The sequence below is a fragment of the Chiloscyllium plagiosum genome, chromosome 1, assembly GCF_004010195.1.
Source record: "Chiloscyllium plagiosum isolate BGI_BamShark_2017 chromosome 1, ASM401019v2, whole genome shotgun sequence".
Lineage (NCBI taxonomy): Eukaryota > Metazoa > Chordata > Chondrichthyes > Orectolobiformes > Hemiscylliidae > Chiloscyllium > Chiloscyllium plagiosum.
In genome coordinates, this window is record NC_057710.1 from 54,717,865 (window position 1) to 54,734,435 (window position 16,571).

Sequence of the window (16,571 nt, forward strand, 5' to 3'; positions counted from 1 at the left end):
TAATATTATTATTGTTTATTATTATTATTATTTTCACCCAATAACATTTCAGAAGTTGATCAAATACATCCGAGGACTTGTGGGAAGTTAGGAAGGAAATTGCTGGGCACCTAACAGAAACATTTGTGTCATCTATAACCACATGTGATGTGTTGGAGGACTAGAAGGTGGTTAGCATTGTGCCTTTATTTAAGAAAGGCTGTAAGGAGCAGCCTGGTTTATATAGTCCTGTGAGTTTGACATTGGTGTTGGTTAGGTTGTTGGAGTTGATTCTGAAAAATAGGATTTACATGCATTTGGAGAGGCAAAGACTGATTAGGTATAATGAGCATAGTTTTGTGCGAGGCAACTTGCGTCTCACAAACTTGATTGAGGTTTTTCAGGCAGTAACCAAAAAGATTGATGAGGGTTGAGTGGTAAATGTTAGAATTAGAATCCCTACCATGTGGCAACAGGCCCTTCAGTCCAACAAGTCCATACCGACCATCCGAACAGTATCCGATCCAAAACCATTCCCCATATTTACCCCTGACTAATGCACCTAACGTACGTATCCCTAAACAGTATGAACAATTTAGCATGGCCAATTCATCTAACCTGCACATCATTGAGTTGTGGGAGGAAACCCACACAGACATGGGGAGAACGTGCAGACTCCAACAGACAGCTGGCTGAGGCTGGAATCAAACCTGGGTCCCTGAGGCAACAGTGCTAACCACTGAGCCACCATGCCACCCCAAGGTAAGTACAGAGCCCAATGAGAGGCTTTTGAACCCACGACCCTGAGATTAAGAGTCTCATGCTCTACCAACTGAGCTAGCCGGACTGCATTTATTAAAGCTTTTGATAAAGTTCTGCATGGCAGACTAATTAGTAAACTTAGATCACATGGGATTCAGGGTGAGCTTGCCAATCAGATGCAAAAAGCACTTAATGGTAGGATGATAGTAGAGGGTGATGGTGAAGGGTTGTTTTTCGGACTGGAGGTCTGTGACCATCAGTGTACCACAGGGATCAATACTGGGAGAAAGTAAGGACTGTAAATGTTGGATATCAGAGTTGAGATTGTGGTGCTGGAAAAGCACAGTAGGCCAGGCAGCATCTGAGGAGCAGGAGAATCGATGTTTTGGGCATGAGCCCTTCATCAGGAATAACCATGATGAAAGGCATCTGCCCAAAATGTCGATTCTCCTGCTCCTCGGATTTCCAGCACAACATTCTCAACAGGGATCAATACTGAGTCTGCTCTTGTTTGACGTTTATATAAATGTTTTGGGTGGAGGAGGCATGGTTAGTATGTTTGCAAATTATGCTAAAAGTGGACAGTGAAGTATGTTATCTAAGTTTACAGAGATTTATAATCAATTGGGCCAATGGGTGGAGGAGTGGCAGATGGAATTTAATTTAAATAACTGCAAGTTTTTGCATTTTTCCGAAACAAACAAGAGCATGACTTATACAATTAATGGTCGGACCCTGGGTAGTGTTGTCAAACAGAGAGATTAAGGGGGTTTAGGTACATAATTCTTTGAAACTTGCAAGTAAACAGGGTGGTTAAGAAGGCATTTAGCATGCTTGCCTTCATTGCTCAGACCTTTGCGTATAGGAGTTGGGATGTCATGTTGAGGTTGTACAGGATACTGTGAGGTCTTTTCTGAAATACTGATTGCAGTTCTGATCACCCTGTTATTAAGAAGGATATTAGTAAACTGCAGTATGTTCAGAAAATATTTACCAGGATGTTGTCGGGAATGGAGGGTTTGAGTTATAAAATAGGCTGGGATATTTTTCATTGGAACATAGGAGGTTGAGGGGAGACCTTATTGAGGTTTATAAAATCATGAGGGACATAGATAAGATGAATAGCAAAGGTTTTTTTTTCCCTAAGGTGGGGGGAGTTCAAAAGTAAGGAACATATTTTTAAGGTGAGAGGAGAAAGATTTAAAAAGATGAGGGGCATTTTTTTTACACAGAGTGGTTTGTGTGGAATGAACTGTCAGAGGAAGTGGTGGATGCTGGTTGAATTACAGTATTTAGAAGAGATTTGGAAAGTTAATGAATAGGAAGGGTTTAGAGGGATATGGTTCAAACACAGGCAAATGGGACTAGTTATGTTTACAAACTTGGTCGGGGTAGATTAGCTGGACCGAAGGGTCTGTTTCCATGATATAGGACTCTATGACTCTAAATAGTACTGGAATAACATGGTAAAAACAATGACTGCAGATGCTGGAAACCAGATTCTGGATCAGTGGTGCTGGAAGAGCACAGCAATTCAGGCAGCATCCGAGGACAGGCAAAATCGACATTTCGGGCAAAAGCCCTTCATCAGGAATAAAGGATGGACTGTCGGAAGTTAATATTCAATTTGTACTGTGTTTAAGAAACCTTGAATTGTTTAAATTAGATTTTGCAATAATCTTATAACATATCTATGGAAGCATCGTGCAGTACTTCCTGTGACTTTCATTGAACCCCCCCAGGTTATTATTCAAATTATAAGCTATTTTATGGCCACCTTCCATTTACGCCTGTTTAACTAACTTGTGGCTTTTAATTCTTTCTAACTGCTCCCTTTGTTGAAATATTGATTTTTCTGGCCTAAATTAGTTTCTATTTTTGCACTCCTCACTTTGTTCTTCTGTTCACTTTTTAACATATTTTTATATACTCTGACTCTTGTTACTCCGTATATTATGCCCCATTAATTATTCAACCAATGTTGAACACAAATAGTTTCTCAAGAATCAGTTAAACATATTTCCAGAATTAGTACCAACAGTCCCAGAGTACAATCCCAGTAGATATGATCAACAGAATATAGTATAAACAATACTGAACACAGGAAAGTATCTAGCTACATCAGTTGATGACAAATCAATTAAATAATAAATATGACAGCTTCACTTGTGGTTACATATATTGAATATTTCAATTCACTTTTTGAGAAAGGTTGGTTGTATTAGATACGTACTTTTGGAACTGATTATGATATGGATATTTAAGCCCTTTGCCCATGCGGTCCTCTTAGTTGACCAGTATTCAGCTTTTATGAACTTGTAAAGCTGGAAGGAAAGTCTTGTGCATGCCACTGGCTGTGGCAGAATTATCAAGATACGTACCTGCAATGCAAAACTCTGCATGGTACACATAAATTTATATAATCTACTGTTTAACGTTTAATTAATGCTGCTAGTAATTTGCAATATAATCAGCAATTATAGCCTAAGCTGTGGAGAAACAAAGCTGCGAATCATGGAATGTTACAGCAAATAAGCATAAATGATTCAAAAACAGAAACTGCTGGGAAAAAAGAAACTCAGCAGGTCTGGCAGCATTCTGCGGAGAGAAAGCAGAAGGAATGTTTTGGATTCAGAGATCCTTTGTATAGATGATTGATATCGGTTGTTTACGTCTATCTCTTCCCCTCAGTCCTTTAGCATTTTGATTTTCCAGTTGGTGTATTTGCACACTTCTTAGGTTTGAGGCTGATGCAAAGAACTTTTGTTAATTCAACCTTCCTAGTGATCAATCTTAGCAAATCTACTGGGTTGCTGCTGAGTGTGAGATCCGCACATCGATTGCTGGTTGCAGTAACATTGCATTAGACACAGTACAAAAGTAGAAAAGACAATACATCCATATCTTATGTCTCCTGGGACTAGTTGTGCAGAATTGCAATGGCCTTCCATGTAACAGCTTTGTGTTAAGTGGTGAAAGTGGTAACAAATTTAAGCCTACATAATAAGAAATATATAGTCCTCTTAACACATTTGTCTAAACGCTGCATATTTCCTCAGGGGTTTGATACATACAAGGTTGACTGTCAGCAGATTTTGACAAGTAATGCCAAACGGACATCATATGCCGACAGAGTATCTTCGTGAAGGAGCTTCTGCAGCTTTTACACCAGCTCTCTGATAAACCTTATTCTCTTTCAACACAATTCAATGGCATTACCAGGATTGTTGTGATTTCTACTGTTTAATGGAAAGGTGGGGCATATTCTGTCCAAATGTCAAAGCATCATTAACAATAAAAATCATCATCTGGTTTAACACAGAATCCCTACAGTGTGGAAGCAGACCATTTGGACCATCGAGTCCACATTGACCCTTCAAGGAACATTCCATCCATACCCGCCCCCACCCTATCCCTGCAACCCTACATTTCCCATGGCTAATCCACCCAGCCTACACATCCCTCGATACAATGGGCAATTTAGCATGGCCAATCTACCTAACCCGCACATCTTTGGATTGTAGGAGAAAACCAGAGCATCCAGAGGAAATCCATACAGGCACTGGGAGAATGTGCAAACTCCACACAGACAGTTGTCTGAGGTTGGAATCAAACCTGGATCCCTGGCGCTGTGAGACAGCAGTGCTAACCACTGAGCCAACATTTACTTCAGTCTGCTTGGTAGAGCACTGAGTGTGATGCCCTTAGTGTGCAAAGTAGAATATACAATTTTAAATTAATACATCAACTTGGATACAGCTGCATCTCCAGCAATATTAGTTTGCGCTTGAACAATACAAATGCATCAAACCAATAAAGTCAAATTTTGGCAAAATTGAATTCTCTCCGATGCATTTCAATTAAAATTATTTTCCTGTGTTTAGATGTGAATTCTGCAATAACAAAAAAAACTTACACATATAGTGCCCCTGCAACAGAGATCCAAATATGTGTGCCAATGCACTGCAAAGCATAGCACTGAAGTGAGGTCTATCTCGTAAGTGGATGATGAGGGTGCAGTGAGGCTGATATGTGACCTATGCTAACATCTGTGGAAGGGCAATGTGTGGTGTTGCTGGCCATGGGGGGTGTCTGAGATGTTGGCAGCTGGTGCCTAAGATGGAGGCCCAGAGGAGTAAGCAGTGAGTTTGTGTCACCAGGTAACCACTGTGAGCTCATTCCAGGATAGTTGCTGTCTAGTCTCTAACCAACAGGTGGGAGAATGGGAAGCCACATATTAATAAAATCAGATTAACTAATAATGAGGGAAATGTTAGTACATGATAATATATGCAAATAGGCCTCTCACTGCTTACTAGTGAGATTCTCATTTTGCTGTTCAAAGGAAAATGCAACTTGCTTTCCACACAGAGAATCTCCTTTCTGCTGATTTCACCCAATTTTCCAAATGCTCTCACCAATACCTAACTGTATCTAACTTTCCATGGTTTCCTCTCTCGATATACATGATAATAAAAGCTGTAAAAGGTACTATCCTGGATGCTATGGCCTGAAATGTTAATTTGAATGAGATTTCTGGATTCATTATTTAAATATGGGACTTTATTTTAATAACCTTAATTTTTCATACCTCTATTAAAGCAATGTAATAGGATTTGAGTAATCAGATGTTTGCTGATAATCTTAAAAACAAAACTGTTTAAAGGCTGGGTTTTTGAGAAATGGGGAGACTCCATGGACTTCCTGACTTCTACAGTCCTATTCCACAAGCCTATATTAAAAATTGCATCATAGAAAGGCTGATAATTAATTTGCCAGTCAGGTCATTTGTATCTCTGTGACAATTGTCAGCATATTTGACTTGATTCTTAATTGTTGTGTCCCTTCCTGCTTATATTACTTCCTGTTATGAAGTAGCATTTCTTGTCTTCCAGTTTCCTTCTCAATGAAGGGTCCACATTAAACCAAAATATTCAGTCCATTCCTACTCTTTTCAATTGAATACTGTTCCGACCCTTCCAGAATTTTGCATTTTTAGTTTATACTTGCAGGATGAACAGTTTTTTTTTCTTGACTACCAATAACATCAAAAGCAGATTTTAACACTTTTCTGTTGCTGATTATTTTAATAGATTGTTTGTGTTAAATAGGAAAGGTGCTGATACAAATCAAAAATTCTGCCATTTGGCCTCAGAATAATTCTATTTTATTTCAAGAAGATTCACAGTAGAATGCCAATGCACCCAAGCTTCCAGACAAGTAATTCTGATACTGATGGAATAAGGACTTAGCAGCTGAAATGTGGCAAACAGCAACTGCTGGTTATAATGTGAATTCCAGTCTAGCAGATCAACAATTCCTATTACTTAGAGTACAATAGGTCAGTGGGGAAGGAGATGAAGGTGATGGGTCAGGGAGGAGAGGGTGGAGTGGATAGGTGGAAGAGGAGCTGGGCAGGTCGGACAAGTCCGGACAGGTCAGGGGATCGAGTTTCTGGAGGTTAGAAGCTAGGATGAGGTGGGGGAAGGGGAAATGAGGAAACTGTTGAAATCCACATTGATGCCCTGTGGTTGAAGTGTTCCGAGGCGGAAGATGAGGCGTTCTTCCTCCAGGCGTCTGGTGGTGAGGGAGCGGCGGTGGAGGAGGCCCAGCACCTCCATATCCTCGGCAGAGTGGGAGGGGGAGTTGAAATGTTGAGCCACTGGGCGATTTGGTTGATTGGTGCGGGTATCTCGGAGATGTTCCCTAAAGCGCTCTGCTAGGAGGCGCCCAGTCTCCCCAATGTAGAGGAGACCGCATCGGGAGCAACGGATACAATAGATGATATTAGTGGATGTGCAGGTAAAACTTTGATGGACATGGTGCCTGAACAACTGAGGACAATTTTAACTTAGTGCAAGAAATTGAAGAGATTCAAATTGGGCTCTATTACTTATTCAGAAATTAGTTAGTTCTGTTGGCTGGATGGTCGGTGTGTGATGGCAACAGTGTGGGTTCAATTCCCATATTGGCTGAGGTTACCATGAAGAGTTCTCTTTCTCAAACTCTCCCCTTACCTGAGGCACAGTGGCTTTAGGGTTAATCCACCAGCAGTCATCTCTGTCTAATGAGTGAGCAGCCTTGTGGTGTATTTGGAACATAGTGACTCTATTCGATCCCAGTAGGAAGGGGTAAATGTTTCTGTGTATCAAGTGAACTAACCAAACAAAATTGATGAGTTATGGAGCATGAGAAGGAAAGTATAGGTGAGGGTGAGAAGGCATTAAATAACGGAGCAGGTTCAAGGGGCTGAATTACCTATTACTGCTCGAGTACTTATGCTTTTAAGAATAGTATTACCAGCAAATCCACTCTATAAATTATTTGAATTAATGCTTGCTTCTTTCCATCAGTTCAACCTTCAAACATCTGTTTCAAACCCTTCCAGATCTGAATACAGCCACATCGCAATTTTCACTTTGGCCATTCACAGCACCACTTTTGATCTATCGCTATGCAATGCATTCTAATCAGTTCTCCAGAAAATTAGCATAAATTCAGCAATGTAGATGCAGAGCACACAATGATCCAACTACTGGCATTTGTCACCAGTAACAATTTTGTGCTGAATTCCAGGCTACTAGTAATCATTGGTTGAAACGTGTTTAAAACTGGTGAAGCACAAATGGCGCTTTGAGGTCAAAACAATGAAAGACCAATTCTCCATCTGTAAAATGCCTCTGACTATTTGCTGTTTGCTATGATTGCTAATTCAATAAGCTAAATGAAATGCATTACACTAGTACAGTATATCTAATGAAACAAACCATAAGACAGCTTCAAAATACAAATCTTTTTTAACCCAAAATGTAAATTGCTGGAGCATGCTTATTTTCTCATAAGCTGATCAAAGACAGACTGGAACTAAGGAAATACAATCATGGATTTTTTTACCAGTGTGCAGACACCAAATTGTGGGCTGACAAATTCTCAAATTCTAAATGATGTGGCCACCTGTTTATTTAGTTAGCAGTGACAGATTGGAAAAGGTTGGAATGGACTTAGAGCGCACAAAAATTTAAAATCTGACGCTTTTATTTCAGAGTTCACATGCCACCAAGAATAAAAGTGCAAATTCAGCTGTATATGACACTTTGCTGCATATAATTTATTCAAACTCAGGCAGCCAATGAAGATTCCAAGATGTTGGTTTTGTACATAATTGAATGCTGTTGGTGAAAAATACCAGGCATGACAAAATAAGAACAAGCTACTAAATATGGACATTTACAAAATTAATGCAAAAAGAAACCTTCATTGTGTATTCTAAAAATGCAAATTTTTACATAGAGAAATTAGTCAGTACTTCTGTTTGTTCCGATGAATGCGAAGAAGAAGCTGCGTATAAGTGACTTGGATTGATACTGAGTATGCATCCTTTTAGTCTGAAATATGTCATACATATTCCAAAAAAAAGCTTAACTCACAAGGTTATTAAATTGTTGCTCAAAAATGTATTCCTGGTATAATTCAATTAACAACGTTAGGCTAGAACAGCACATCAATAAATTAAGGATTTATTGACCGTTTTAAATATCCTCACATACACCTATAAATTAATAGACTCACAGATCAGCATCTGAAGTAATGGTTACAGAGAGACAGGTTTCCAAGAAATACATTATAGCTCATTATTTATACGAATATTTGTTCCAAAAGCATCTACTTATCTATTTTCAATCTGATAACATATTTCTGTAGCCACCATGAGTTTGTCAGTTTTATTAGTTTTTACAGATTATCCGCATTTTTTAAAACTATATTTCATTTTCAGAATCAGATTATCTTTTTTTTTAAACAATCATTCCTTTCAACATTTGTTTCCTGTCAATTGTTCAGATTGATCTGATTTTTGCATTATTTATGATTAGGGCTCAATTCAGATCGATATATAGCATCACCTGCAGAGATAAAAAAGACAGATTTGGGTATACATGATGAATCTAAAGAAAAATTCCAAGGTAAAGCTTGATTTGTGCTGTAGAATCCCATCCAGTGAATGGCGGAAAACAATTTTCCTATAAGGAAAAAAGGAATGACTTGTTATCGCTGAGAAATTATTTTAATGGGAGACTCCAATCAACCAAATATAAATAGAGGAAATCCAAATGTTTTAGAATTAGTAGATTACACTTAATTGACATATGGAGTTTGTTTCATTGGCTAGGAAGCCAGGAGTGTTTCCTGTGCAGACATTTTCAAGTGCATTAATGAATTGCATGAGCAGGAAGTGGCTAACTATTTGGTGTTGGTGAAAAAGAACCAAGATCCAATAACCAGGAGCTACTTGCCAAACTGAGGGTGAGTAACCTTTTGGTCCCAGCAGCACCACTGGAAGCAGTTATGGTGGTACTGTGCCTTGAAGAAAAATGTGTTTTTTGCTGTTTCTATTGCATAGAGGTGTTGCCATAATGATGCCAGTTTCTGCTGCTTTGGAAACAGTGGGTAAACTGTTTTGAGCTTCCTAATTTTTTTTTCTCTCAACTTAGATAAAAGAAGCATAAGTACGTGGAGTCAGGTCACACAGAGACAAGGCTTTAGTTTTGCTTTCAATTGGATTTTGGAGTTGGCTGCTAAGCTGATAGATGCAGCTCTCTCTCTGCTGCAGCAAAAAGCTGGAGTTCTCTCTCTGCTGCTAGATTTTTTCATTCGGTGTTCCTTTTCTCTGGACTGGAAGGAAAATAGCATGTGAGGAAGTCTGTTTTGCTGAAAGTGCCTTTGCCAAGGGTGTGTTTGGATTGGTTTCTTACAGTATGGAAACAGGCCCTTCGGCCCAATAAGTCCACACCGACCCTCCAAAGAGTAACCCACTTAGACCTATTTCCCTCTGGCACCTAACACTATGGGCAATTTAGCATGGCCAATTCATCTGACCTGCACAACTTTGGATTGTGGGAGGAAACTGGAGCACCCAGAGGAAACCCACGCAGACACGGGGAGAATGTGCAAACTCCACACAGACAGTTGCCCAAGGCAGGAATTGAACCCAGTTCCCTGGCGCTGTGAGGCAGCAGTGCTAACCACTGAGCCACCATGCCGCCCCCAAGAGTCTAATGACGACCGTGAATCGATTGTCAGGAAAAATCCCCCGACTCACTAATGTCCTTTAAGGAAGGAATCTGCCATCCTTACCTGGTCTTACCAACATTAAGGACATTTAGATTAGATTCCCTACAGTATGGAAACAGGCCTTTTGGCCCAACAAGTCCACAACGACCCTCTGAAGAGTAACCCACCCAGTCCCATTCCCCTACATTTACCCCTGACTAATGTACCTAACACTATGGGCAATTTAACTTGGCCAATTCACCTGGCTTGCACATCTTTGGATTGTGGGAGGAAACCGGAGCACCTGGAGGAAACCCACACAGACACAGGGAGAATGTGCAAACTCCACAAGAAAGTTGCCCGAGGCCAGAATCAAACCCGGGTCTCTGGTGCTGTGAGGCAGCAATGCTAAACACTGAGCCACCGTGGTCGCTATGGGATGCTGGGTTTATGGGATGTTGCTCCATGCTGAAAAGAGGCCACCATCGGGTGGCTACCCCATGTGACATAAGATACAAAAACTAGGATGAGGCCTGTAAGTGGCCTTTGATATGCCACTCAAGGGCTTCTATAAAGAAATGCTGCCTTCAAACATTCCCCCACCCCATCTCAGAGGGATTCAAATAGACTGATGGATACTCTACATGCTCAGTTTCTCTCCCTTTTATACAGTAATCACTTTGCTCTACCATCCAGTTCACTCAAGAGTGAATTTAAGCTCCACCCATAGTTTATAATTGTAATGCTGAACTTTCTTTTGACCCAACTCATGAAGAAAACAGAAACAGAAAGCTGTCTTCTTTATTTCTGGCACTTGCAAAAATCATAGACAATGTACAGGAAATGAAAATCATAACTTCTCTGGTAGATAGTGGCCATGTCGATGACAATTCCACATCATTTTTTAGGATGTCACTTTAAAATGATTAAGATCAATATAATGAGAGTAAATAAGGTTCAGTAGAGGATGGTGCAACATAGATCTACCTCAAACATTTTGAAGTCTTCAAGAGGACTGTGCAAAGTGACTTGAGCTCAGATGTTTCCATTTATGTACATTGTTTTTGTCTGAGAAATGTATCTGGAATTGGCAAATCATTGCAAAATTCTGATATTCAAGAACAAATTATATAGAGTGCAAATTGTATTTTTTGCTATCATTTGCGCTAGTTTAAAACATAAGTGCTAGGAGCTGATATCATCCTCAAAACTAGAAACATCTTCAAACTTAATTACTCATCATTGGGAATTTCACACATTGCAAATGATGTGTGTCTTCCAGGTGTCTTTGAAAATTAAATTGGGTCATTTGGATACGAATAAGAATATTTTGACAACTTTTGGACTTTAGTGCAATTGACTAAAATCAGAATATTGCCACTATGAGTCTAATGATAACCATGGAGCCATTGCTGGTTGTCAAAAAAAGCAATCATGCCCTTTAGAGAAGTAATTTGTGGTTATTTAAAATTAGGTTATCACAGGTAGTGAACTGGAACTTCAAGTAAAATCATTCATGATCAGTATGAAGTATAGTTGAAACTTTATTGCTGGAACAGCACAGCAGGTCAGGCAGCATCCAGGGAACAGGAGATTCGACGTTTCGGGCACAGGCCCTTCCTGAAGAAGGGCCTGTGCCCGAAACGTCGAATCTCCTGTTCCCTGGATGCTGCCTGACCTGCTGTGCTGTTCCAGCAATAAAGTTTCAACTTTGATCTCCAGCATCTGCAGACCTCACTTTCTCCTCCAGTATGAAGTATACCTGAGTATGAAAGAGACAGAGTGACTATCTGGTAATTTGGTTCAAAATAGGAACTTATCTGGTAAATACTTTGCAAGTTGAATCATAGAGTAAAAGTAAGAATTAGACTTAACCTTTAAGAAAGTTAAAACAGTCCAGTTAAACAGGTAACTGCATGATAGTGACAGGTATCCATCAAACAGCTAAAATATCTTGCTTGAATTAGGTATTCATTACTTTAGCAAGAAGTTTAGAAAGACAAGTGACTCATCAAAACTCTATATAAGAGAGGGTTGTTCGAAGTGCATGGTCAGATTGAATGTTTGGTCATATTAAGGGGATATTTGCTGAGTGACACAGAGACAGAGTGAGTATCTGGAACTTGGTGCTGAGAGGGGGAAAACGTGCTTTAATTAAGGTTCATTAGAAAAAATAAAGTTTCAAGAGTCAGGAGAGGAAATAAAGCACAGATTGAGAGGCCTGTCTATTAATGAGAATAACACTGGTGTGATGTTATGAGTGCAAGGAGAGCAGTTGATTGATTAATTGAATTGGCCAATATTTCTAATTTTTAAAGTGAAAGTTGAACCTTTATATTTAAGCTCTTTCTGAGAAGTAACTTGTTTCATTTTTCGAGTAAATCCACATTTATTCTAAGAGTATCAAATGGTTTTTAGAGTTACCAGATGGCAGGTGAGAAGGACCAAGCAGAGTGGACATCTTGCAGTATGTGTAAAGTCATAGGCATACCAAACGTTTCAGACAAACACATCTACAGGAAGTGTTACTGGCTGCACAAGATTGAGCTATGGACTTTGGAACTAGATGACTGGCTGGAGTCTCTGTTATGATCCATGAAGCAGAGTACTGTATAGATTGCAAATATATCCGTTCTTGAGGGAAGTCTGCCATCCTTACCTGCTCTGGCCTACATGTGACTCCAGACCCACAGCCATGTGGTTGACTCTCAACTGTCCTCTGGGCAATTAGAGATGGGCAATAAATGCTGCCTAGCCAACGAGGTCCTCATCCTGTTACAGAATAAAGAAAAATGGTGTTGGTCACACTACAGATTAAAAGTGTACAGACAGAGAAGAAATCAGTGACTACCAGGCAGTCTAAGAAAACCAAGCTATGGTGCAGGAAACCCTGACTCTGTCTTACTTGACATTTCATTTTAGAAATTGGTGAAGTTCATGGTAGTGTAATCACATTCAAGCCCATTTCATGATACATGACTTAGCTGTACAGAGGAGTCCGAGTGATGTACAGCATGGTAACAGACCTTTCGGTCCAATCCGTCCACACCGAACAGATATCCCAACCCAACCTAATCCCACCTGCCAACACCCAGTCCATATCCCTCCAAACTCTTCCTATTCATATACCCATCCAAATGCCTTTTAAATGTTGCAATTGTACCAGCCTCCACCCCTTCCTCTGGCAGCTCATTCCATACACGCACCACCCTCTGTGTGAAAAAGTTGCCGCTTAGGTCTCTTTTATACCTCTCCCCTCTCACCCTAAACCTATGGCCTCTAGTTCTAGACTCCCCCGCCCCAGGGAAAAGACTTTGTCTATTTATCCTATCCATACCCCTCATAGTTTTGTAAACCTCTATCAGGTCACCCCTCAGCCTCCGACGCTCCAGGGAAAACAGCCCTAGCCTATTCAACCTCTCCCATCCTATCTACCTGCAACTCCACTATCAAGGAGCTATGAACCTGCACTCCAAGGTCTCTTTGTTCAGCAACACTACCTCGGACCTTACCATTAAGTGTACACGTCTTGCTAAGATTTGCTTTCTCAAAATGCAGCACCTCACATTTATCTAGATTAAACTCCATCTGCCACTCCTCAGCCCATTGGCCCATCTGACCAAGATCCCGTTGTAATCTAAGGTGACTTTCTTCGCTGTCCACTACACCTCCAATTTTGGGCAAAAAGGAAGAATAATGGAAAAGCAATAATCATTGGGGATTCTATAGTCTAGAGGATCAGACAAACATTCCAGACAAACATTGAAATATTACCGCAGGATGTTGCCACCCTGAGGCCAGTGTCAACGATGCCATAGGGTTGCAGCAAGACATTTATCTGGGCAGGACATCAGCCAGAAGTTGCAACTGGCTAGGCAGAGTGGAGAAATTATTGGGGCTGGAATTTGAAAAGAAAAATCCAAGACCTACTTCCCTGGATCCCCAGGAGATGCCTCTAGAGATAGTCGATGCAATGGTGATTCTCTCGATTATGGAATGATTTCTGTGGATTTGAGGGGGGCAAATGCCACCCCACTATTTGAGTAATGAGCAAGAACAAAAACTGGGAAGTGCAGACCTGTCGGCTTTATATCAGGAATAGGTAAATGCTAGAACCTATTTTAAGGAATGTTCTAAGTAGATACTTAGACATAAATGATTTAATTGGACGTAGTCAGTATGATTTTGTGAATTACAATTTTTTCTTTTTGAGGATGTTGCCAACAACTTGAAAAAGGGGAGCTGATGGAAGTAGCATACTTAGATTTTCAGAAAGTTGTAGATAAAGAGCACCCTCTCCCACAGCAGGCTAGTTAGTTAAATGAAAGCCCACGGAATTCTAATAAGGTACCAAATTAGATTAATAATTGGCTAACAGAGAGAATGTGAAGAGTAAGAATAAATTGGCTTTTCTTGCATTTGCAGTATGCAACTACTGGCCTATGTTGCCACATGCAATGCTTCTTGAGCTCACACAAAGTCTCAAATCGAACTCTTTGCCAGTCACTGCTTGAGTTGATTGTTCCACTTTCCAATTAGCAACAGATTTTTCCCACCAAAGTCAGCATTATCCAATGCTGTCTTTTGTTTTATTAGATTATGTTGAGAGGTAAATCATTTGCCTAGTCTTAGACATTTGATTAGAACAAAGTTAATGAGGTGTATGAACACTGAACCCATCAATCCTTTCACTTGGAATCAGATTCTGCAGAATTTATTACAAGTTTGTCAAACTTCATTCTATTTAGGTGTCCGGCATTCAAATGAGGAATAGAATCCAAGCATGTGAGATACTTGGGAGTCAAAAGCATAACTTCTTACTCAAGAGGAACTCTGAATAAGTCAGAACGTTGTGTAAAGATGTTAATTAGTAACTAAGCAAGGCCAACAAGGTTGTCACTTGTCTTCAACAGGACCTTGACCATATGTACTCCCCTCACGTTTCACTTTATCATTGGCTTGTGAGTATTAAGCTAATTTGTAATGTGTATGAAACTGTACAGTTTACTTTAAATAATTGAACCAGTTATTAGTGAACTACAAGGTGTTGCCTGAAATGACAATCTCCACAATGCAAATCTGAGCATGGTGATAGCTGCTGTTGAAATAGGCCAGTAGTGTAGTAATTTGACTTGCAGCCATTCAGAATTAAAGTTAACAAGAATGAGGAGAAACTGATCCATTGTGAGTCATTCCCTTGGGCAAGGGAGGCAAGATGAGGCCATCAAGGGTTCTTTATATTTCTTGCTATACAGGAGACAACCAAATAATTAGGGAACAAGTCTTTAATGGTTTTTGATACAACTGGGCCTGAGTGAGTTGTTGGCTCATCCTTGGTACTTAGTGATGTCCAGGTGATCCTGAAGTAGTTGTTAAATGATATCCAGTCTCAGGACCCTGAGAATAACAATGCAGTCATTATAGATAACACATGAGGCTACAATGAAGGGGACAAATGTAAGTTATCCAATTACATACTGCTGCCAGTTTTATATACATTCAATTGCAGCCATCTGAGCTGCACCAATGAACATTTGTTAACTGTTGACAATTCAACAGAGACATAGTTCATCGGGATTCCATTACAACCCTCTCCCTGGTGCAAATTATTAGCAAAACAGCTATTAACCATATAAACTGCACAAATTAAATTCTGATTCTTTATTCTGAACCCAGACCTTTGTCAGTGCCAGTCTTCTGTTCTCAAACCACTGCTTTCAGCTGTGTATAGATGCAAGTTGCAAATCAAGGCTGGATTATTCTGTCTGTCTCTTCCATTGATATAAGATAACATATTTAGTGTGTATACAACTATAAGCTAAGTAATATGAAAGATTGAAGCCTTGTCACCCCACTCAGTTCCTCCCAATAACAGTGCTCCAGTCAAATATGAGGGACAATTAGATTACTTACAGTGTGGAAACAGGTCCTTCAGTCCAACAAGTCCACACTGACCCACCAAAGCGTAAGCCATCCAAACCCATTCTCCTATCTTTATCCAATACTATGGGCAATTTAGCATGGCCAATTCACCTAACCTGCACATTTTTGGACTGTGGGAGGAAACCAGAGCACACAGAGGAAACCCACACAGACACAGGGAGAATGTGCAAACTCCACGCAGTCAGTCACCTGAGGTGGGAATTGAACCCGCGTCTCTTGGTGCTGCAAGGCAGCAATGCTAACCATTGTGCCACCATGCCGATCTATCATGCCTACTTTGTTTGTGTACTCAGAAGAGAAAAGTCTCAAAATGCAGCTCTATTCCGAAATGACTTTGTGTGTTAGTAAAGTGTCCTCCACATGTCACTTCAGTGTCATTCCTGAGATTTTAAACAGCCCACTAGTTTCATGAGTACAACTCAGATGGCCATATTTTAAATTGTAGTGTCTCAATCTATTGCAAATAATGTTTGTTGAGATTATCTAAGGGATTTTGCATAACATAATAAATTGAGTGCCTTATAGGTGGGTGTAGGCTTCATTAATTTGAATGTCTTATGTACCAAGATAAAAAAGAATTACACCTGCTGATAGTCAACTGCAATACTTGCAAAACTATTCCATATGTGGCTGCATGAATACTAGAGAGCAACCTTTTGATGAAAACATCGAAGTGCTGGAAACACACAGCAGGCCAGCAGTATCTTTGGAGAGAGGAAGGTAGGGCTAAGACTCTTGATCAAAAGTATAAGATATTAGAGATGAACAGCCCTTCAGTAAGAACAGAGCTGGAAGGAATTGAAGAATGATTAGATGAAAACATAAAAAACTAAATGTCA

General features: G+C 40.0%; 1 non-coding gene across 1 annotated transcript; it reads right to left on the reverse strand.

The window, feature by feature from the left end:
* Positions 1–751: 751 nt before the first annotated feature.
* On the reverse strand, positions 752–826 carry trnak-cuu. Its single transcript has one exon. It is a non-coding gene; the product is annotated as a tRNA-Lys (tRNA).
* Between the last annotated feature and the right edge of the window lie 15,745 nt (positions 827–16,571).